The 26,310-nt window shown below is 34.1% G+C and overlaps 1 long non-coding RNA gene across 1 annotated transcript in view; it reads left to right on the plus strand.

Moving 5' to 3' along the window:
- Positions 1-22,262, plus strand: part of LOC132682774 (uncharacterized) — a 74,936-nt gene extending 52,674 nt beyond the window's left edge. Inside the window, exons 3-4 of the long non-coding RNA XR_009611854.2 lie at positions 471-534; positions 22,149-22,262. This is a non-coding gene — a long non-coding RNA (uncharacterized LOC132682774). The remainder of the gene's footprint in view (positions 1-470; positions 535-22,148) is intronic.
- The last annotated feature ends 4,048 nt before the right edge of the window (positions 22,263-26,310 follow it).

Here is a 26,310-nt window from a genome sequence, read left to right on the forward strand (position 1 = left end):
CACAACAGTATGCATATAGTTAACACTACTATGCACTTAAAAATGGTTAAGGAGGGAAATTTTATGTTTTAGTTTTTTATCATAATAAAAAAGTCAGATGTCCAAAAAGTAATTTTAGGTCTAGGAATATTAAATATAATGTCTAAAAAGGTCATGAGAAAGCATCATTTTTTGGTGGTATTAGTCCATTGATTTCAGTTGAAAAAGAAAAACTGATAAAGTAGAAAGAATAAAACATTTTCAATGACTTAAAATCTCTGGAAAGTAACCATAGTACAAGCTCTGAGACATTAGCCAAACTATATTATGTCTCCAAGCTGTTTTTCTTCTCTGTAATGAAAGCAAATAGGATAATGTGACTGCATAGTATATTATAAGAATTGAGTGAGATAATGTGCGTGAATTATCTAGCCTAATGTCTGTCCAGAGTAGATAATGAATTTTCTCATTCCCTTCCCTTTTCCTTCCAGTTCACTAAATATCAATTGAGTGTCCACTGATGCATGGCACTGGAAAACCATTCCAAAAAGATAGGTAAAGTATTTTTAAATTATGTGACAAATTATTTAAGAAAATATTAATTTTAATGTAAAGTATTAATAACATAACATTAATTATAAATGAAGAATATAAAACAATATTAAGTTATTGCTAGGTGCCAGACACCATAAATTCATGATTGCCTTATATCTTATCATTCTGACAACAATATGAGGAAGACACTATTATTAGTTTTATTTTACCAATAAGGAACCTGGGGTTTATAGAGATTTTAACCTATCCAAAGCTCCAACTATTATAGGCAGAGCATGACTCCATGTCTGACTCTCAAATTCAAGCTCCCAACTGCTACTGTACAGTACCGTGTATAGAGAATGAGCTCTAACGTGGAACAGCCTTGCCTAATAATTCAACCAAAAGGTAATAGTCTTTTTCTTAGCTAAGGATAAGAGAAAGGGGAGAGGAGTAAGCAAACCTCCTTCCTTCCCATAGACTTCCAAATTTCTACTTCTTTCCAGACCTCAAGTAAAATGAATTTTATGGTTTCCCCAATTTCTCTCTCAGTTTTATTCTCTTGGCAATTAAGTCTTTCTAAAATGTTTCACAAATGGGAAACAAACATGGACTTGGACAGTTGATCCTAGTTTTAATGGAGGAAGAAGAATGAGCCTTGAGAAATGAGTGAATTTTGAATAGACTGAGAATATAGGGGAAGGCTAAGAGGTAACAATTAGCAGGACATTTTGTGGCCAATAATAAGATTAGTCATTCTAGAGCAGAGGTTTTGCTTTGAAAGATTAAGCTGAAACATGTATGGAATTTTATTAGACCATTCACATATTAGATTAGACCATTCATGACCAAGATTGTTGGTTATCAAATCACCTTGAAGAAAAGTAGATATTACTAAAGACTGTGGAAACATTCCCAGTAAAAGCCTGGTAGACCCATTAAGTAACTGCTAAATCATTTGACTGGTGCAAAAGGTATAATTGACCCAGAAATGTTGACAAAAATGATTTTCCATAGGATAGGGATATAACAAAAGAGGATTTTTGCCTTCCCCAGCTGGATCAGACTCTTTCTATTGCTCATAGTTTTGTTTCAGGTAGAAGTGTAGGATAAGGCAGAGGCAGTATCTTTTTAAGCTTGTTCATTTTCTCTGAGTAAAAATGAGTCGTTGTGCTTTCAGATCTACTCTTGTGTATTGCTCTCAGTCTTTACATACACACGACATAGGCATACACATGCAAACAAGAACAGACAGAAAAATAAAAACAGGGAAAATACTTGTAGGCTATTACCAGCCATTATGTAAAAGTTGTTAGTAGTTGGTTTATACCTTTCCCTAGGTCTTTGCTTGAACTTGAGTTTTATTAAAGTCTATTGTATAAGTGTCATATTATAGTTAAGAAAAGCAGTATTCAGTTTGTTCATGCTATGAAATACAGGAGAAAGTCTGCTATTTTTTTCATCTTTCATTAGAAATATGTCATAAATACCATCCCAAAATGTTACATGAATATAGATAGAAATATAAATATTTTAAAGTAGATAGTGAAAAACAAGTCTGGATTTGTGCTTTTTAAGTATGCATGCAGTAATTATATAGAATCATTTGAATCATATATGCTATGGATATGTTCTTGGTTACCTGTAGATTTCAACAAAACTGTTCTTTTTTCTTTAAATTTAAAAGTATGCTGGGGGTACCTGAGTGGCTCAGTCGGTTGAGCACCCGACTTTGGCTTGGGTCATGATCTCATGGTTCCTGACTTCAAGCCACACGTCAGGCTGTGGGCTGACAGCTCAGAGCCTGGAGCCCGCTTGGGATTCTGTGTCTCTCCCTCTCTTTGCCCCTTCCCCACTCTGTCTATCTCTCTTCTTCAAAAATAAGTAAAAATTAAAAGAAAAAAAAGTATGCTGGAAGTAAAAAATGGTGACATTATCTATGTCACATCCTGGGTGCAGCCAGCACCCAGCCATTGCTCAGTGAGACCCTCCCCCAGAGGATCTGAGCAGGTCAAAGCCGTAGTCCCTCAGAAGCAAGGGGTCAGGAAATAAAGCCGCATCTGAGATAAAACTCAGGAGGGAGGTGCCGCCTGGCAACGTGACGACTTGGTTACAGACAGTGTACAAGCAGGGAGTGGACAGAAACCGAAGACAAAGGACAGGTGCATGATTGCTGATCAAGGAGAACAGAGTTCTGATACTAGAGACTGGGAGGCTGGGTGACACCATTTTCACCCCTCCCACGCATGCACATATACACCTACAAGCGCCACAACAGTCCACCCCAGTAAGCTAAGCAGCACCATCTAGTGGAGAATGGAGCTGTTACACTAATCCCTGCCTAACTGGGCCAACCTCGCTCTTCAGGAACACCACAAGTCTCTCTGCCTGCTTACTTTATGGACTATGAAGTGCTTCATAATTTGACTTCTAGGGGAAAACGATGTTATTTCAATTGTATTTCAGTCTGTTTGCCACTCCATCTATTCAGTTTTCTTTTTTTTTTCTTTTTCATTTCTTTTCTTTTTCTTGAATACAGAAAGAGGAAAAATTTGTTTTCATTTTCAATTTTTATTAAAAAGGCAGGAAGCCATCAAAATCCTCCAGGAGAAAGCAGGCAAAAACCTCTTTAACCTTGGCTGCAGCAACTTCTTATTCTCCATGTCTCTAGAGGCAAGGGAAACAAAAGAAAAAATGAACTATTGGGACCTTATCAACATAAAAAGCTTCTGCACAGTGAAGGAAACCATCAGCAAAACTAAAAGACAACCGGTGGAATGGGAGAAGATATTTGCAAATGACAGATAAAGGGTTAGTATCTAAAATCTATAAAGAACTTATCAAACTCAACACCCAAAAAACAAATAATCCAGTGAAGAAATGGGCAAAAGACATGAATAGATACTTCTCCAAAGAAGACATCCAGATGGCCAACTGACACATGACAAAATGCACAATATCATTCATCATCAGGGAAATACAAATCAAAACCACAATGAGATACCGCCTCACACCTGTCAGAATGGCTAAAGTTAACAACTTAGGCAACAACAGATATTGGCGAGGATGCAGAAATAGGATCTCTTTTGCATTGTTGGTGGGAATGCAAGCTGGTGCAGCCACTCTGGAAAATAGTATGGAGGTTCCTCAAAAAATTAAAAACAGAACTACCCTATGACCCAGCAATTGCACTACTAGGTATTTATCTAAGGGATACAGGTATGCTGTTTCAAAGGGACACACGCACCCCAATGTTTATAGCAGTACTACCAACAATAGCCAAGTATGGAAAGAGCCCAAATGTCCATCAATGGATGACTGGATAAAGAAGATGTGGTATATATACACAATGGAGTATTATGGGCAATCAAAAAGAATGAAATCTTGTCATTTGCAACTACATGGATGGAACTAGAGGATATTATGCTAAGCGAAATTAGTCAGTCAGAGAAAGACAAATATCCTATGACTTCACTCATATGAGGACTTTAAGATACAAAACAGATGAACATAAGGGAAAGGAAGCAAAAATAATATAAAAACAGGGAGGGGGACAAAACATAAGAGACTCTTAAATATGGAGAACATACAGAGGGTTACTGGAGGGGTTGTGGGAGGGTTGATGGGATAAATGGGTAAGGGGCATTAAGGAATCTACTCCTGAAATCATTGTTGCACTATATGCACTATATGCTAACTAACTTGGATATAATTTAAAAAAATATATTAAAGAAAATGGTAAAAAAATAAAATATTTACCTTGGTTTATATTTAACCATATTTCATTTCCTATTTTCACTTATACACAGTATAATTCTTAACATTGATATATGTCATGATATTAAATATCATTAACGTCTTGTTATTTCACTGAGTATTGACCCATAATCCTCCATAACTTTAGAGTTGTCTTAAAGGTTAAATTACTTTATTTAATGTCAAGTTGGTAGTTCAATAGTCAACCATGGCCCCCAACACATAGACTACACACATACACACACACACACACATACACACCCCTCCTTAGATGCTATATTTAATTAGATTTTCTGTAATAGTGTCATAACAACATTCTGGAATATATAGAACCTTTCATTAAAGAAAAAGATGCCAATTTCCCAAGATTCTCAAAATTTCAGTAAAAGAAACAGATTTCTCATATTATTCTAATGTAAAGTGTTACCAACATTTCCATAAAATGAATTATTCATTTCTTGTAGAGCTTAGCCAATATATTTATTTGTATGTAAGATTTAGTTACATAAGAAAGACTTATTTAACCTCTATATTTAAAACATCTATATTTAAAACATCTTATTTCTCACACTATTAATAATATATAAATTTTAATGATAGTAATTTTTTTCTGTTATCTAACCATAACTTTAAAAATAGGAATTTCCTTTCCAGGGATTCTGATATATCCCATTATTTTTAAAAGAGATATAAATTTTAACATTTAAAAAATATTTTTCATATATCTATAAGATGAAAATTTGAATATAATTTAAGGGTTAACTCCTAATAAAATTAACTTTACTATGTGTTTCAAACGATTTCTCTCTTAATTCAAGAAATATTAATAGATTTGCAATCTTAATCATAAAATCACTTTGTTCAAAACAAATATATATTCTGTAACCTAGTTTCATATAAAACTTTCATCAAAAACCACTTAAATATACCTTTATTCTAAGTTGCAAACATGGATAACATAAACATAAATAATCATTCTAGCTAAATAGTAGTGTTCACACACAGGACTTTGGCTTCCAGAATGGCAAAAGAGGAAGGTTTTTTACAGATTCACACTCCTGCATATAACAACTATAAACTCTGGACAAAATAGAACAATAACAAAATTAAACTAGCAACTGGAAAGCTCTGGACTGTGAGCAAAGACGTGGAGACCCTTGCAGGAGAACTAAAATTTGAAAGAAGTTTCCAAAATGGTTTGAATTTCACACTATTGTAGATTTGGTCCAAGAGCAGGCAATAGTTATACAAGAAGCCAAGAAAGTCACCTGCTGTCAAGAAGTAAACAATTAATAGAAGCCAATTCCAAGATGTACCAGAAGTGAAAAATATCAGAAAAGGACATTCCACAACTACTGTAACTATATAATAAAGCAAAGGGAAATATACTCATATTGAAAACCAACTTAGAAAATCGCAACAGAAATATGGAAAATATTTCTAAAACCCCCCAAAATTTTGGAATTAAAAAATAAAATATTTTATGTAAGTGGTGAATCACTAAATTCTATTCCTGAAAACATTATTATACTATATGTTAACTAACTTGGATTTAAATTTTAAACTATAAATCAATCAATCAATCAATCAATCTTGGGGTGCCTGTGTGGCTGTCTGTTAAGTATCTGACTCTTGATTTGAGCTGAGGTCATGATCTCATGGTTGTGAGATCGAGCCCTGCCTTGGGCTTCTTACTGAGCATGGAGCCTGCTTAAGATTCTCTCTCCCTGTCCCTCAGTCCCTCCCCTGCTCCCTCTTAAATAAATGAATAAATAAATAAATATAAATAAAGTATCTTAAATTGAAAATTCAATAGATATCTATCTATAATAGGATAATGGAGATGACAGAAAAGAATCAGTGAGCATAAAAGATAGATGGTGGATATGATCCAATCTAAAGAAAAGAGGGGAAAAAAGAAAAACATAAATTTTCAAGAACCTGTGGGAAAAGATGATCAAAATAAGTAATTAATGTGTACTTACTGTCCCAGAAGAAAGGAAAGAGAAAATGAAGTAGAAAAATTATATGATGAAATCATGACTGATAATCTCTCTAGTTTGGTAAAAGATATAAATTTAGAACTCCTTAAAGCCCAGTAGACCCCAGGAAACATAAATGCAAAGAAAGTCATGCCTAGGAACAATATACTCAAACTCCTAAAAACAAAAGATAAAGAGAAAATCTTGAAAGCAACCAGAGTAAACAACATACTACATTTGGGAAACAATTCCTCTAGCTTGCTTTTTTTTTAAAAAAAAAATTATTTATTTACTTTAAGGCAGAGAGGATAAGCTGGGGAGAGGCAGAGAGATAGAATTTCAAGCAGGGTCTACACTCCAGTGCAGGGATACAGGGCTGGAACTCACACAGCATGAGAGCATGACCTGAGCTGAAATCTAGAGCCAGACTCTTAATCAGCTGAGCCACCCAGGCACCCCGCTCTAGCTTTCTTAATTGGAAACCACAGAGGCCAGAAAGTGGGCAGTGGGAGGGAGTGGGGGGGTGGGGGGGAGGGTTATTTAAGAGATGACATTAAAAAACAAAAAAACATAATAACAAGAAAATAGTTAACTCACAATCTCTATTTTCAGTGAAAACAACCTTGGAGTACAAAAGTAAACAAAAATATTAGTTAAGAGAATTTGTTGCCAGCAAACCTAGACTATAAGAAATGCCAAAGGAAGTTTTCATGCTGAAGGGAAATGTTTTTTTGAGAAGAAATGAATAGCACTGGAAATGATAAATATCTGGATAAAATAAAAGAATATTTTCCTTAATTTAAAATTATATAACCATTTGAAGCAAAAATTAATATTATAATGCAGATGTAACATGTATTGCAATTGTAACTACAAAATCCTCGTCTGACTGAGGAACATATTTTAAAAATAGCAAGATGGTAGGTCTAAATCCATATCAATGACTGTGTTAATGGATTAAAGATTATAGTCTGATTAGAAGGTGAAAAATTTCACAATAGATGTGAAAGCAATACCCAAATATACTGTTTATGGGAGATACACTTTACATATAAAAACACAGGTAGCTGAAAGTAAACAGAAGGAAAAAGATCTATCAGCATAAGAAGGTTGTAAATACTATATTAGTATCAGATAAAATAGGCTTTAAAATACTGCCTGAGGTAAAGGACATTTCATAATGATAAAAAGATCAATTCACCAGAAATACATAGCAATCATGAAAGTGTACAATAATAAGACAGCAAAGATGACATGAAGCAAATGGAGGCATAATTAAAGGGAGAAATAAAAGGTTCTACAATCTTTGTAAGAGGTTTTAACACTCTTTTTTCAGTAATCCCTAGAACTAGGAAAAAATATCAGCTAAGAGGTAGATAATCTGAACAATACTCTATGATCTTGACATCACTGAAATTTATACATTATTATATACAACTGCAGAATACACATTTCAGTCACAAAGATTGGCCACGTGACAGAAAACACAAGTGTTATTACACTTAAAAAGATTGAATGCATACAATGTATGTGCTGTGACCACAATTAAATAACCCAGTACAAACTAGGCAAAAGATTTGAGAAGACATTCTGCAAGAGAAGATGACTGACCAATTAGCACAAGACTCTCAACATCATTAGCATTAAGGAACTGGCGTTAAAATTCATGAGAAGATAACACCACATGCAAGGATGGCTAAAATTAACAAGCTGACAACACCAAGTGCTGGAGAACATGTGGAGCAAACAGAACTCTCAAACACTGCTGATATAGAGGAAAAATGAGGTAATAACTGGAAAATTGTCCTGCAGTTTCTTAAAATTTTGAAGATAGACTTATTGTACTGCCTAACCAGTTATTCCACTCTTAGGCATTGAATCCAAAATAGTGAAAACAGAGTCTTGTAAATGAATTTTTATAGCTTTTTTATTCACAATACCCCCAAACTGGAAACAATTCAAATGTCCATCAGTCAGTGAATGGATAAGCAAGGTGTGTTATAATCATACAATGGAATATTACTCAGGAATAAAAAGGAGAGACTATGAATACATTCAACAGATGGATGAACCTTTATTTTCATTTATACAATGTTTATTAAGATAACAAATTTATAAATTAAAGGACTCAGAGGCACATAGTTTAAAAGGCCAATACCATGGGAATAACAAAGTCAACACAGAAAAGAAGATACACACAGTTACAAACAATACATGATGTTTTTAAAAGCCACATCCCCCCAATTAACACGTCATATGAATCATCCTTCACAATTACCCTGATAAAAAGTTATTTCATCATATGAATCACCCTTCAAAATTACCGTGATAAAAAAGTGGAAAAATAACTCCACCTAATGAGCATAGAAAATCCTATTTATAATGAACTGTCCTGCATTTCATCAATACTGTTTAATATGGCCTCTTCTATTCTGCTATTAGAAGTATTGAAGATGTTATAGCTATTGTATTTTCAAATGCACATTATACTTAAATTTGCTCTTCACTGAGAACAATTGAGTATATATTTAATCAAATCACAATACAAATGCTTTCGTGTTGAAAACTCATTTTGTGGGGACAAGTGTACAGGGAGGAAGTATATGTACAATTATGTTGTTTCTGAAGGACTACTCAGAGATGGATGAATCTTGAAATCACGATGCTCAATGTAAGAAGTAAGGCACAAAAAAGTACACAACATATGATTCCATTAGTATAAATGTCTAAGAAACGCAAACTAATTTATACTGACAAATAAATAAGTGGTTGCCTGGGCTCAGGGCAAAGGGAATGATGGACTACACTGGGACACAAGGGAACATTGGAGAGTGATAGAAGACTTCCAGATCTTGTGGTGTGGTTTTCAGGTGTGTATGTCTGTCAAAAATGTATCAAATTATTTATTTTTTAAGTGGACACAACTTACTACACATAGGTTACACCTCAATACAATTGATTTTTAAAAAGATATGCTTTTAACCAAAATTAGTACTCTTTAAAAGACATCATCAAGGAGGCTCCTCGGTGGCTCAGTCAGTTGAACATTTGACTTTGGCTCAGGTCATGATCTCACAGCTCATGAGTTCGAGCCCCACATCAGGCTCTGTGCTGACAGCTCAGAGCCTGGAGCCTACTTCAGATTCTGTCTCCATCTCTCTCTTCCCCTTGCCTATTTCTCTCTCTCTCTCTCTCTCTCTCTCTCTCTCTTTCTCTCAAATATAAATATTTAATTTTTTTTTCAAAGACATCAATAAAAAGACAATGTCAAAAATTTAAGTTGAATAAATAAAAATTCATTTTCATTTGATAAATTGTGATTATTGAAAACCTGGTAAGAGTTAAAGTTGATTTTAGAAATGTTAACTGGATTACTCCATTTACATTGTAGTTGCAAAATGAACAAACCTTTTTTAAAATTTTAAAGAGAAAGGAAAAGAGTTCTACTCGAGCCTGAGATAGGACTACTGCCTATGATTCACCATCTTCACAAAGAGACCGCTGTGGGGAAGGAACATTTGGTGCAGGGCTGTATACTTTTCTGCATAAAGAGCTACAAATCATCATGATGAAGGACATTCTGGAAAACTACAGACTTTATCTCATGTTTTTAGTATGTGCAAGGTTGTATGACTTTAATCTTATGAGAACCAGGGAGGTTTTTTTGTTTTTCTTATCTTTATGTTTGGAATCTCTGTTTTGGTTATTTTTTTAACTAAGATGCACAATCAATATGTTTTCAGGACAGAAATAGAGCCCATGACTTGAGGTTTTGTGGAGTCATTCTGACCTTTGTAAATGGTAAAGTATAGCTTCCCTGGGAGCCTAGGAGCAGGGCTCACAAGTGTTGAAAGATGAAAATTCCCTTTATCAACAGGGAAATCAATATTTCTCCAATTTATTGATTGGTACCTAAAATTAAAATCCATAACTAACTCTTAAAATGATTCAGCCAATGGCGAGGATGTGGAGAAACGGGAACCGTCTTGCACTATTGGTGGAAATGCAAACTGGTGCAGCTACTCTGGAAAACAGTGTGGAGTTTTCTCAAAAAATTAAAAATAGAACTACCCTACAATCCAGCAATAGTACTACTGGGAATTTATCCAAAGGATACAGGAGTGCTGATTCATAGGGGCACCTGTACCCCAATGTTTATAGCAGGACTTTCAACAATAGCCAAATTATAGAAAGAGCCTAAATGTCCATCAACTGACTGATGAATAAAGAAGATGTGGTTTATATATACAATGGAATACTAGTTGGCAATGAGAAAGAATGAAATACTGCCATTTGCAGTAACATGGATGGAACTGGAGGGTATTATACTAAGTGAACTAAGTCAGAGAAAGACAGATATCATATGTTTTCACTCATATGTGGAACTTGAGAAATTTAACAGAAGACCATGGGTGAAGGGAAGGGGAAAAAATACAAACAGAGAGGGAGGGACGCAAAGCATAGGAGACTTTTAAATACAGAGAACAAACTGAGGGTAGATGAGGGAGTGGAGGAGAGGCGAAAATGGATGATGGGCATTGAGGAGGACATTTGTTGGGATGAGCACTGGGTGTTGTATGTAAGCGATGAGTTACAGGAATCTACCCCCAAAACCAAGAGCACACTGTATACACTGTATGTTAGCCAACTTGATAGTAAATTATATTAAAAAATAAATAAATAAATAAATAAATAAATAAATAAATAAAATGGATCAGCCAAAAAAGTATGTGTGTATGTGTATATATGTTATATACGTGCGTTGAGGAGTGTATCCACATATGTATGAGAGAGAAAGAGAAGGAATGAGAGAGAAAATATATCAAAATATTAACAATTTGTAAATATATTTGAGCTTATGTGGGTTCTCATTTTTCTATTTTTCAATTTTCCCCAAGTTTTGAAATTTCCAAAGTAAATAGTTGAAGTAAAACACAATCAAAGACTTACCAAATTTACATTAATGAGTCTGCCCACTGAAATTTTAATAACCCAGGAAATTTTAATAACCCAGGGAAGTGATGTGGATACATATTTTGTAAAGCATTAAAGTTGAAGCATGAAATTACTAAATACATTGCAGATGAGAAAAAAGCCCTGTGAGATAAAAATTTCGACTTTATGGATTGTCAAAAAAATCCACCTAATTCAAGCAATTTTTATATCGGGAACTCTGATTATTTCCTTATTTGGGGAGTACAAAATAATGAATGGCTATGAGCATAGGCTCACAGTCTATTCCTTCTTGATCATTTACTAACTACATAACTTTTTTAAAACTCAGTGTCCTCATATATAAAAATAGGGAAAATAAAAGTACTTACCTCGAGGATGTTGTAAAGATTAAATGAGATAATGAGCTTAAAGTATTTAACAGCTTAGTACAAAATAAGAAATTGAGAAATGTTAGCATCTATAATTCCTATTATTTTATTTTTTTAATGTTTATTTATTCTGAGAGAGAGAGAGAGAAAGAGAGAGAGTAGGAGTGTACACACTGTCTCCTGTGTGAGTGGAAGAGGGGAAGAGAGGGAGGGAGACAGAGAGTCCCAAGCAGGCTCTGCTGTCAGCTCAGAGCCCAACATGGGGCTCAGACTCAAAAACTGTGAGATCATGACCTGAGCTGAAATCAAGAGTCAGATGCTTAACCAACTGAGACACTTGGGTGCCCCTATAATTCTTATTATTTTAGGAGGAACTGAAGAAGATACATTCATAAAATTGTGAGTGACTAAATTTACTATACAAAAAAAATCTTATTTTTTATCCTACCACATTCCATTTCCCAGTTATTATGGAAAACTATTCATTTTTAGATTTCAGGTTGTTCCAACTTTTCTTTTTTTAAGTTTTTAATTCCAGTTAGCTAACATACAATATTATATTAGTGTTGGGTGTGCAATATAGTAATTCAACACTTCCATATATCACCCTGTGCTCATCACAACAAATGCACTTCTTAATCCCCATCATGTATTAAATACATCTCCCCACTGACCTCCCCTAGGGTAATCATCAGTTCTCTATAATTAAGAGTCTGTTTCTTGATTTCTCTCTTATTTTTTCCCTTTGCTTGTTTGTTTTGTTTCTTAAATTCCACATGACTGAAATCATATGTATTTGTCTTTGACTGATTTGTTTCACTTAGCATTATACTCTAGCTCTTTCCACATCATTGCAAATGGTCAGATTTCATTCTTTTTATGGCTGAATAATATTCCACTGTGCATGTATGTATATATACATCTATACCACATCTTCTTTATCCATTCATCAATCAATGGACACATGGGCTGCTTCCATATCTTGGCTGTTGTAAATAATGCTGCTATAAACATGGGGTGCATGTATCCCTTTGAATTAGTTTTCTTGTATTCTTTGGATAAATACTCAGTAGTGTGATTGCTGGATCATAAGGTGGTTCTATTTTTAACTTTTTAAGGAAACTCTATACTGTTTTCCACAGTAGCTGCACCAGTTTGCATTCCCAAAAACAATGCAAGGAGGTTCCTTTTTCTTCACATGCTTACCAACATCTGTTATTTCTTGTGTTGTTGATTTTAGCTGTTCTGACAGGTGTGAGGTGATGTCTCAACGTGGTTTTGATTCGCATTTCCCTGATGATAAGTGATAATGATTATCTTTTCATCTATCTGTTGACTATCTGGATATCTTCTTTGGAAAAATGCTTGTTCATGTGTTTCTGACCATTTTCAATTGAATTATTTGTTTTTCGGGTATTGAGTTGTATTAGTTCTTTGGATACTAAGCCTTTATTGGATATATCATTTGCAAATATCTTCTCCCATTCTGTAGTACGCCTTTTAGTTTTGTTGATTGTTTCCTTTGCTGTACAGAAGCATTTTATTTTGATGTAGTCCCAATAGTTTATTTTTACTTTTGTTTCCCTTCCCTCAGGAGACATATCTAGAAAGAAGTTGCTACAGCCAATATCAAAGAAGTTATTTTTATGGTTTCAGGTCTTACATTTAGCTCTTTAATCCATTTTTAATGTATTTTTATGTGTGGTGTAAGAAAGTGGTCTAGTCTTCCCAACACCATTTGTTGAAGAGACTGTTTTTTCCCCATTGGATATTCTTTCCTTCTTTGTCAAAGATTAATTGACCATATAATCCTGGGTTCATTTCTGGATTGTCTGTTCTGTTCTATGTTCTGATCTATGTGTGCCAATGCCATTTTGTTTTGATTACTACAGGTTTGTAATATAACTTGATGTCTGGACTTGTGATGCCTCCAGCTTTGCCATTATTTTTCAAGGTTGTTCTGTTTATTTGGGGTCTTTTGTGGTTCCACACAGATTTTAAGATTGTTCTAGCGCTGTAAAAAAAATGCTGTTGGTATTTTGACAGGGATTTCATTGAATATGTAGATTGCTTTGGGTAGTATGGAGATTTTAACAATATTTGTTCTTCCAATCCATGAGCACAGAAGATCTTTTTCATTTCTTTGTGCCATCTTAAACTTATTTTAAGTGTTTTATAGTTTTTAGAATACAGGTCTTTCACCTCTTTGGTTAGGTTTATTCCTAGGCATCTTATTATTTTGGGTACAAGTATAAATGGGATTGTGTTCTTAATTTCTCTTTCAGCCACTTCATTATTGATGAAGTATTGTATTGACATACAACAGATTTCTGGACATTGATTTTGTATCCTGCAACTGTACTGAATTCATTTAGCAGTTTGTGTGTGTGTGTGTGTGTGTGTGTGTGTGTGTGTGTGTGTGTGTGTGTACGTGAAGTCTTTAGAGTTTTCTATGCATAGTATCATGTCATCTGGAAATAGTGAAAGTTTGACTTCTTCCTTACCAAATTGAATACTTTTTTTTTTGTCTAATTGCTATGGCTAGGCCTACCAGTACTATGGTGAATAAAAGTGGTGAGAGTGGACATCCTTGTCTTGTTCCCAATCTTAGGAGGAAAGCTCTCAGTTTTTCCCCATTAAGGATGATATGAGCTGTGAGTTTTTCATGTGTGCCCTTTATTATGTTGAGGTATGTTCCTTCTAACCCTACTTTGTTGAGGAGTTTTATCATGAATGAATGTTGTACTTTGTCAAATGCTTTTCTGCATCCATTAAAATGATCATATGGTTCTTTTCCCTTCTCTTATGGATGTGATGTATCACATTGATTTGTGAATTTTGAACCACACTTGCATCCCAGGAATAAATCCCACTTGATCATGGTGAATAATTAGTTCAATGTATTGTTGAATTCAGTTTGCTAGTGTTTTGTTGAGAATTTGTTGAGGATAAGGTTTTCAAAACACAAAAGACCAAGTTTTATCAATTTAAGCCTAGAGAATATTTTTTTTCTCCAAATTCAGACAAGTTTTCTGACTGATTTAGAGGCAAAAAAAAAAATCTCACATATCTAGGTTTGCAATGCTACAAGAAAAATTTAGGAAGTTAAAAGAATCTTTTGAAACAAGGCTGGTCTGTCTAATGATCCAGATTACAGCAAATTGATTGTTTTCTTATTTCTTTTAAATGAGCCCATGTTTGATCATTTGACATTTACTATTTGATTATTTAATAACTTGCAACTTATTGCACTCAGTAATTGCCAGCCTGCTGAGTCTGACAAGTGAAATTCTAATATGAAAATGAGATTAATAACTGTGATTTAGACATGATAGCCTTTGAATTTAGATCGCAAGTCTTACATCAGGGACCTCTGTTGAAAATATAATTTGGATTTCATTAACGTAATAAAACTATTGTAAATTTCCATTAAAATATTGTATCATTCTTTTCCCAATATCAAATTGTCAAAGGTGATCTTATGATTTTAGTGGGAAGTTTAGAACTCTATGTTATATGTGTGGCTCTTACCTTATATGTACCTTATATCCTGAACTGTCCAGGACAGACCCACATAATATAATGTAATCATGGATAACACCTATGCAATGTGCTCCTTTTAAAGAGTTTGTGTTACCAAGTCAATAGTCCGTAACCTGCCCTTCATTGATGAATAGTTTGTTCTTTGTGACATCTCAAAGAAGCAAAAATAATTCAAGGTACTACTCAATACCTTAACACACTTAGATAAAATGTACTGCTATTTTTAAATATATGATTTAAAACTTAATTTCAAAAATATACCTGAGGGAATATAATTGCTTAAAATTTTGCAGTTCTTATAGAACTTCATATCTACTCATATCTATTATGGATCCCCTTAGCAATCCTTTGAGGTGCCACAGGTAATTTTAGAGATTGGAGTTGTTAAGAGGTTAGTGAAGAATTGGGAGAGAAGAAACAAATCTTCCTTACAGAAGGGTTCCAAATAATATAAGTAGATAGCTCTCCCTCCAGGAGGTAGAGCTTAACTCCAAACCTCTTCCTTTAAGTATGGCCTGGGCTTAGTATAGAATATTAAAAGGGGAGGGGCGCCTGGGTGGCTCAGTCAGTTGAGCGTCTACTTCCACTGGGGTCATGATCTCAAGGTTCATGAGTTCGAGCCCCGCGTCAGGCTCTGTGCTGACAGCTTGGATCCTGGAGGGTTCTTCAGATTCTGTGTCCGCCTCTCTCTCCGCCCCACCCCTGCTTGTGCTCCGTCTCTCTCTGTCTTTCAAAACTGAATAAACGTAAAAAAATTAATTAAAAGGGGAAAATAGTAACTTCACAGTGGAGAAACCTGGCAATACCTTAACTAAGTGATCAAGATTTATATCCCCAGTAATGTCATAAGTATATCATGCACCCTGTGATATGATGGGAGGTGATAGGCACTTTACATTATTCCAAATTATGCAAAATGAAGTTTCATTTTTTTTCAAAAAAGTACTCGCATGTTGATACCCATGCTAGGACTGAAGTGAGTTCCTGCTGAATGTGTTCCCCACTCCATTTCAAATCAATCATTTCTTAATGTACAGGAAGAAAATTTTATGCAGATATATAAAAAGAATGCTGACAGTGGTGCATATTTTAATTTGCATTCAATTTAATAAAATTACAATTTAAATTCTTATTAAATCTTCAAAAAGAAATCCTATCTAATAAATGTACATATAAATCTAGTATTTTGTTAAAATAAAAAACATGCAGTTCTCCCTTTGTTCTTTGATCAGCGCCCAATTGACTTATAAGTTTGGCAGATTAATTTCCCCTAAACATTTGGCAGCATTTATAAGCCTGATTAATTCAATTTCCTTAGACATTTTAAATTAGAATTACAAATTTTAACACATCCAAGTCTCTCAAGCATTTCACACACCTAACAAGAGAGATTTACAAATCTAATAAACAATCTCTTAAACACTTAACTGCTACTTACAAACCTTAAAAGTCTAAATTTCTAGAGTTTTAAAGTATTAAATATTTAAGCAATGAAATATTGTATACAAACAACTACTCTTTTCTTTGCAGTTATCAAGTTAAAATCATAAGTATAAAAAGTATATCTCTTAATTATTTCATCTTAAAACCAAAATTACAACATCAAATAAGTAATCTTTAAAAATTCAAATTAAAAACCATAAGTGTATGGGTGCCTGGTTGGCTTAGTCAGTAGCATGTAACTCGATCTCAGGATCATGAATTCAAGCTCCACATTGGGTGTAGAGCCTACTTAAAATTAAAAAATAAATAAATAAATAAAACCCATAAGTTCAATATCAATCCATTTTCTTAAACATTCAAATTAAAATGACAAATTCAACATGACAGATTCTTTAATGTCAAATTACCTTCAACATTTACAAACTTAATGAACAAACACACCCAAGTTACATGAGGATTATAAAACTATTCCTAAACTTAGCATAAATGTATTATATGCCTTACTCCCATATTTTCTCTATACATTATAAACATTTACATATTTTCAAACACAATATGTAAACATTTGCACTGACATAAATGACCTGGGGAGTCATTTGCCGGACTACAGGGAGAGAAGGTCATCCAGGCCAGATGAAAGGTGTTGGTAAGTAAAGACACTAGTTTATGGGCATTTGGGTGCATCTTCCAAGATGATTTAGCAGGACCTTTCTTTTAAAAATGGAGCTTTACAAGTTCTCTCCTTTTCTTGCAGACACTGTACATGATTTTTAATTGTCTGAATAGAATTGCAATTTGGTAGTCCGATGCACGCTGCAAATAATCTGCTTACTATCTTGTTGGTTTCTGAATCCTCTTTATGTTTTACTTCTTATCTGTCAGACTCATTATCATTTAAGATCGTTTTATTGATGCATTGCTACATCTCATTATATGATACCTATTTAGCTCTTTTTCATGGATGGATGCCCATAAAATTATCTATTCCGCTCTCCAATTTGTCATTAAATTCTTTGTTCTATTCATTAATACATAATTATTTCAGGGAATTTTTCAACTCAGTAACTTCACAGTCGCCATCATTTGCAATTAACCTCTGACTACTTTATAATGCCAGGGGTGGGAGAAACATAGAAAATTTAAGTCAAGCTCATATTTCTGTTGAAGTGCCAACTCAACACTTATGTTCACTCTCCCATGGGATATCTTCTCTTCTTCCCCATATCTTGTAGAAACCTAAAGGGGAAGAATTGCATTAAAATCACATGAGTGTTGCAACATTTCTAATATCAGCATCCTCATTTCTTATTCGAGCCCATCAATGGGTTTGTGACTTCAATTTTGATGATTGTGGATGAATCATCTCACTGATAGAATTTTATTTAACTTAGATAATAAGGCAAAGATTTATAATTGAGAGATGTTGTTATGAAACTTTAAAGATATTGAGAAAGAGTATGAAAAACTATAAAAGGGAATATACTGCAAAAGAGTCAAAGTTAGTTTAATTCTGTTATTGGCACTTTCCCTAAAAGTTTCAAATACCTAGATCTCTTTTAGTTAACATTTCTATTTCCAATATCACTAGAATTTTCCATTTTAATTCCAGATTCACTATGTTTGCTTGCTTTATGATTGCCACAAAGGTAGAGACGTGGGATTAAATTTTGGCTTTTTTTTTTTTTTACTTCACTTTTCTGTTAGTTTTCTCATCCTAAACAAAGGGATAAAACACTGGCTTGCTATGAGTTAATATTTGCAAAGCTACCTAGTACAGTTGCTGGTACATAGTAGGTGTTCCAAAAATAGTTGTACATTTTTTCAAGCCATTGTTTTTCAGCTTAGATTCACCTGTGGTGTTAATTATATAGAAAATCTTGCATATTCCAATGCAACCTTTTTATTTATTTGGTTTTTAAACACTTTATTATTTTCTTTTTCTTTTTTTCTTTTTTCTTTTTTCTTTCTTTTAGGGAGAAAGAGCACACACATGCATGCGTGCAAGTGGGGGCAGGACAGAGGGATAGGGAAGGAGAGAATCCTAAGCAAGGCTCCATGCTCAGTGCAGAGCCTAATGCGGGGCTCAATCTCACAACTATGAGATCATGACCTGAGCTGGAATCAAGAGTCGGTCACTCAACAACTGAGCCACCCAGGTGCTCCCTAATTCAACCTTTTTAAACAAAGAAAAACAATGTTGTGCACCTTTTTTGAGGAGGTTTGTTTTGTTTTCATCTATCCTGCAATGAAAGCAGTTATTTTGCATCTAGATCTCTCAGGCAGAGTGGTAAATATTTTTGTGATGTAGCTAATATTACAATTGTTTAATAAAGAATGGTATGTGGGGTGCCTGGGTGGCTCAGTCGGTTAAGCATCCAACTCTTGATTTCAGCTCAGGTCATGATCCCACGGTTTCATGAGTTGGTGCCCAGCATGGCTCTGCACTGACAGCATGAAGCCTGCTTCAGATTCTCCCTCTTTCACTGCCCACTCATAGTGTCTCTGTCTCTCTCAAAAATAAATAAACAATTGTTAAATAAATTAATTACTTAATAATAAATTAAAAAATAAAGAATGGTATGCTACCATCACTTGCCATATTTGTCAGTTTTTTTATGAGAAATTGATTAACTCTCCAAAAAGAAGAGGGTCACTAACATACTAAAAGAGAGAGAAAGAGAGAGAGAGAAAGACCATTGCCTTTATCATGGAACTGTAGGTTATTAAATTACAGGTATTTGACATCTGAAAAAAACTTTTTCAACTTAACATATTTCACTAAAGAGAAAATTGGAAATCCGAGATAGGGTACAACTCTCGGTTTATATGGCAAATCAGCCAGTGAACCCAACTCTCCTGAATTCAATCTGACTGTATATCCATTATGCCATGCAGCCTAGATAAACTGCTTACTTCATACATAATTTCCTCAACCAAAATTCTTCTGAGCAATGATTAACTAGCCATCTTTATAACTCCAGTTCTCCAGTGGCTCTAGTCTCAAATATAATTTCAGATTTATCCTTATCTGATGTGGTAGTGAAAACATTAAACTCTGACTTATTCGAAAAGATTATGAAACAAAGACACAAATGCAAAATGCTAAATGAGTTGAAAAAGCCATCTTATTTTCTCACTTTTATTTTTTTTAATGTCTCAGGAGTCATTCTTTAGCTATGAGCAGTGAATGGTATTTCAGCATCATTTGGTCTGAATATTCTAGCACCAGTTCTGCCATTACAATAACCACATAAATCAGTACATGCATGTCTGTTCACATTCCGCATCATTCTCCAAAAAAGATTCCAGATACCATAATGTTTTCAATTCACAATGCATAAATTTAAGCAGTTATTAACTCTTTTTAAAGAAAAACAAGTTGTCATAGACATTTTTAGACTCCAGAGTTTTGCAGATTCTCGTTTGAGAAACACTACCAATTGTCTCATCTTTTTGACACTTGACTCTAACATACCAAATTAAGGACTGCTAGGTTTAAACACCATGTCAACAGCAGCAAGTAACTGCTAAAACACCTGACCACACAAAGAAGTTTTTAAGCATGGCCTGGGAATATTTAGCTTGTTAGTACAAATTTGTATGTTTGTATAAAAACCAGACCTATGCTAATTGTCCTTTAGAACAACACTGCTTTGCAATACATGACAGCAATCTATGATTTTTTCATAAGACTCATCCTGACTGATCTCAGAGAGTTATGCTTTGCACTCTTCCTCTAAGAAGACGAAATATAGTCATCAATGAATATAAGTTGTATCATTAATTTTATTATGATATTGCATAAGCAACATGCATATAGTTCCTTGAAATCAGTCACTTGTGTGTACACATTATGTTACAGGCTTTACTTGATCATTTATCCCTAAATCATCTTCCTCAAGTGACTTAACTTTCCTAAATTGTTTACTCTTTAAAACAACAACAACAACAAAGTAAAGAACAAAGACTCTGGAGCCAGATAATCTGGATGTGAATCTCATCTCTTCTCCTACCAGCTGGGTTACCTTGACCAAGATACCAATTTCCTTTTGCCTCATGTTTCCACCACCATATGAAATTAAGTGAGTTAACATGTGTAAGTGAGTTAACATGTGTAAGGTGCTGAGAAAAATCACAAGCACATTAGAAGGGCTACACAAATGTTGGTTGCTATTAACCACCTCTAAGAATTTTTGAGAGAATAGGATAGTGTGTATAATACCAGTAGCATGGGGCCTGGCTTATGATTAAGGCCCAGTGACTAGTATGAATAGTAAGTACTATTTCTGCTGATGACCCAAAATATTGAATTAGAGAGGCACCTGGGTGGGTCAATCCGTTGAGCATCCAGCTCTTGATTTCGGCTCAGGTCATGATCTCATGGTCATGTTTGAGCCGCTCATTGGGCTCCATGCTCAGCACGCTTAAGATTTTCTCTCTCTCTCTCTCTCTCTCTCTCTCTCTCTCCCTCTCTCTCTATTTCTCTTTCTCTCCCTCCTTCAGCCCCTCCCCAACTTTCTCACACACATGTGTGCTTTCTCTCTCTCAAAAAAAATACTAATATTAAAAATAAATAAATAAATAAATAAAATATTGAATTAGATATTAGCCATAAAGGATTAAAGGGATTTAAGTAGTTTGTAAAACTCAAAAATTATTGTAAATATTATCTACTCAGAGGCAGCTATAGTGAAAAGGCACAAGCACGTATTATGCACAAATGTAGAGTGGGCACAAACAGATGTGAGCTTGCCTTTTAGTAATTGGGTAACACCGACCAAGCTATTTAACTTCTCTGTTGATAGCATGAAGTTAAAAATATTAATCCAAAGGGATTCTTGTGAAATTGTAATGAGATAATATATATGAAACATATATATGAAATATATACTCCACCGATGTTGTATCCTACTCTTTTTCCTTCAAAAACATTGGTTTGATTGTTAGGACTAATTTCCCCACAATACAAAACATATCTTTGGACTTTAGCAAATTTATAGCAAGTTCCCTTTATAGGAAAAAAGGTACTAAGTTCAACTAAGTGGTTCCTGTGTTCTCATAGTTTTCAACTATCATCTTTAAATTTCCTGTTATTTTCCAGATTAAGTAGGTAAAAGTGTTGTAGATCAAAAGCCTTTTATGTAGTGAGCATTCATCATTTTTAAAAGTTCCTTAAAATGAAGTTAACACTTTGATGAAGTTTTTCATGCATTTTCTAGCAGTTCAGGGAAATGCAGTAGAAGTAAGATATGGGTTAATAACACTGTACCAAAAGGAGGTATGGGGGAAAGAAACACTAGCCGGTGTGATGAGAAAGTGATTTATAGTAGTAATGAATTGAAGCCCTTCCAAAAGAAGTATTTACCAGAAGAGTGCTTTAAAATGTCACCTATATTGCTAAATTATAAATACTTTTAAAATAAAATGGGAAAGAGAAACTGTTGTGAATCATTGATTTCATCCACTTTGGGACAATGACATTGCTAGGGAATGACAGATGGCCTACTGGCCTCTGAATGCTGCTTTCTCCCAGTGCTACTTCATCTAAGACCTCTGACTGTTTACCTGTCATTCTCTTTCATCCCAGAGCCATTAACAAAAAGGGGCCTTACCTGTTCAATACGTATGCTAATTAATGGTCACAGCTGCAGCCTGGACATCCTCCTAAAGAATGCAGAGGGACCTGGAACCTAACCGAGCTTCAGGGAAGGTATTTACAGTCCATCTACCCTTTTGTCTGATTGCCTAATGTATTCCAGCCACAGTGCTAGACATTATTATATCATGTCGCCCAGGATAGAACATTCCTTGTATCTTTATTCAAATTAATTAGCCGAAAGAACTCTAAATCATTTAAATTTAAAAGTAGATCTACCTACCTTAAATTTTTGGACTATGTAAATGATCTTGGCATCAAAACTTAATCATTTAAAATTTTATCTGTTCTCCACTGTATATCCGTTACACATTTATTTTAGAATATCCTGTCATAGAAACGGTTTGTTCATCTAAAAGAGATCTTCAAAGTAGTTTTGATTTTGTTCATGAAATTAACAAGAGTTTTGTCTAAACTAGTTCATAATAGTTTGTCTGCACTCGTTCATAATATTGGTGGATGTTTGCTATCATTATTTCAATTAAGCAAAGGACTTGCGTCATGTCTTTAGATTTTTCTGAGTTCTTATTTCTGTAATGAATAATATTGAATGCTCTGTAAGGTGAAATTTAATCAGAATTGCTAGGTACATAGCTCTGTTAGAGGGCTCCTTACTAAGATTACAATGCTGCTAAAATTGGTGAAGCCCACAAAGCATTTATCAAATAAGGAAAATTTAACAAATTCTCTGAAATTTAATTAAGCTGAACTTTCAGCTTTTAGAATATCCCATTATAGTAATAGTTTTCTTCAAACTTTTTCTTAAATAGGAAATTATTTCACTTTCTTATGTTTATTAAATCAATATAATATTGTTGATATAAAATTAAAAGTACTATAAATTAAAAGTACTATAAGGATGTACAAATAAAATGCAAAAGTTTCCTATAATCCACCCCTAAAGAAGTAACCATTGTTAATCAATCTTATTGGCCCAATATTCGGGTTATTTTTTTTTAATTGTTTTTATTTATTTTTGAGAGAGAGAGAAACAGAGCATGAGTAGGGGAGGGGCAGAGAGAGGGAGACACAGAATCCAAAGCAAGCTCCAGGCTCTAAACTGTCAGCACAGAGCCCAACATGGAGCTCAAACCCACAAACCGTGAGGTCATGACCTGAGCCGAAATCAGATGCTCAACCCACTGAGCCACCCAGGCTCCCCAAGTTATTTATTTTTATTAATTTAATCCCTCAACTTAGCATGTAAACTATGTGTGGATCACTTTTTGTAATTCTCTCACTTTAAATAACTTCTTCAATTTACAGACCACATATCAATTCAAACTTGTCAGACAGGAAAGCTTATTCAGTTTAATTTGACAGTAAAAAATAAAAGTCATTTTAAATTTCTTAATGGATATCATGATCCCATGATAATATTCGCTTTTTGAGCTTATGAATTCATATCTGTCCTATAAAGACTTTATCTTAAGTCAGTAATACCCAATATAGCATGTAGAACCCTTTGAGATCTGATGGCATCAATTTTCCAGCCTCATTTCTTATTACCCCCTTTTTCCTGACTCCCTGAACACACACATACATACTCGCATAGAAGCAGCAAATTTGCTTTATCCATTCTTCACATTCTTTCATACCTCTACACAAGTCATTTCTTCCATTCTGTCTTCTCACATCATCCTGAAATTCTTAGGTACCTCTTGCCGGTAATTTTTGCTATTCTCAACCAACTTTGTGATGCGTATTTATGCAACTTGTTTATTATACTTACTTCAGTATATTATAATTGGGTTAAATGTATGTCTCTCCAACATTGTAAGCCTGGATTAGATTATGTTCTCAATAATGAGTTGATAAATTGAGTGAGTGCATAGATTGATCAATGGATGGATGGTGGGTACATGGTTGGATGAATTCATAGATGGATTAAAAATGGATGAATGTATGATGAGATGTCTATTTTAATGAGTATAAGTGAGACAGAATGGAATTTCCTGAGACAAAGAAACCCCATGTATTCTGAAGTAAGACCCAAGGTTTTCTCTGAACAAGAGGCAGCATATAGAAGTTTCCATGATGACCAAACATTTAATAATATCAGATAAAGAGATATCATGCTCCCTAATTTCAAACTGTATTACCAAGTTATAGTTATTAAAATAATGTGGTGCTGACACAAAAACAGGCACATAGATCAATAAAACAGAATAGAGAGCTCAGAAATAAACCCACACTTATACGGTCAATTAATCTACAACAAAAGGCGCAAGGACATACAATGGCAAAAAGACAATCACTTTTAAATTTCTTTTTTAATGTTTATTTTTGATAGAGAGGGAGACAGAGTGTGAGCAGGGAAGGGGTAGAGAGAGAGAAGACAAGGAATCCAAAGCAGTCTCCAGGCTCCAAGCTGTCAGCACAGAGCCCAACATGGGGCTCAAATTCACAAACATCAAGATCATGACCTGAGCCCAGTCAGACGCTTAACTGACTGAGCCACCCAGGGGCCTCAAGACAATCTCTTTTAAATAAATAAATAAATAAATAGCGTTGGAAAAGCTGGACAACTAGATACAAAGGAATGAAACTGGACCACTTTCTTACACCATATACAAAAATACATTCAAAATAGGCTAAAGACTTAAATGTAAGACCAGAAGCATAAAACTACTAAAAGAAAACAGGCAGTAAACTCTTAGACATTGGTCTAAGTAATATTTTTTGGATCTGTCTCCTCAAGCAAGGGCAACAAAAATAAAAATAAACAAATGGAACTGCATTAAACTAAAAAAACTTTTGCACAGTGAGGGAAACCATCAATAAGACAAAAAGGTGATCTTACTAAATGGGAAAAGATATTTGCGAATGCTGTAACTGATAAGAGACTAATATCCAAGATATATAAAGAATCCAGAAACTCAAAATTTAAAAAAAAGAAGCAATCCAAATAAATTGGGCAGAGGATCTGAACAGACATTTCTCCAGAAAAGATACACAGATGGCCAACAGACAATGAAAAGTGTTCAAATCGCTAATCTCCAGAGAAATGCAAATCAAAAGTATAGTGAAATACCACCTCACACCTGTCAAAATGGCTATTATCAAAAAAGTAAGAAATAACAAGTGTTGGCAAATATGTAGAGAAAAGGGAACCCTCATGTGCTGTTGGTAGAAATTAACAATGGTAGAGAAAAGATGGGAAACAGTATGGAGATTCCTCAAAAAATTAAAAAGAGAACTACCATGCAATCCAGTAATTCCACTTCTGGATATTTATCTGAAAAAAAAATGTAAACACTAATTCAAAAAGATAGAGGCACTCCTATGTTCATTGTAGCATTATTTACAATAGCCAATGTATGAAAAAAAAAACCTAACTGTCCATTAATAGGTGAATAGATAAAGAATATATGATATATATTTATATGGGGGAATATTACTCAGCCATAAAAAGAATGAAATCTTGCCATTTGCAACAACATTGATGGACTTAGAGGGTATTATGCTAAGTGGAATAGGTCAGAGAAATAACAAATAGCATACTAGTTCACTTATACGTGGAATCTAAAAAAAAAAAAAAAAAAAAAATGAACAAACAAAACAGAAACAGACTCACAGACACAGAGAACAATCTGATGGTTGCCAGAGGGGCGGGTTATGGGTGGAGAAGAAATAGGGGAAGAGTATTCAAGGGTACAAACTTCCAGTTATAAAATAAATAAGACACAGGGATTAAATGTACCACATAAGGAATATAGTTAATAATATGTAACAACTTTGTATGGTGACAGGTGGTAGCTAGATTTATCATGATTACTTTGTAATGTATAAATATGGAAGGTGTGCTATGTTGTACACCTGAAATTAATATGATATTGTATGTCAACTGCACTTCAAATAAATAAATAAATAAATGAATAAATAAATAAATAGTCAACACTGATACTAATTTTATGCCCCGGAAAAAAACTTTTTTAAAGAAGAAAAAAAAATGTTCTAATTATAGTACTTTATATGAATTGCTTACACTTGTATCTAATTATCATTTGAGAATAAATGATTATATATATCATTAAATATGTGTTAGATGAACATTTTGCTAGAATTAAAAACAACATGCCTGTGTGTCCAA

This window comes from Panthera onca, chromosome C2 (assembly GCF_046562875.1).
Source record: "Panthera onca isolate mPanOnc1 chromosome C2, mPanOnc1 haplotype 2, whole genome shotgun sequence".
NCBI classification, from domain to species: Eukaryota; Metazoa; Chordata; class Mammalia; order Carnivora; family Felidae; genus Panthera; species Panthera onca.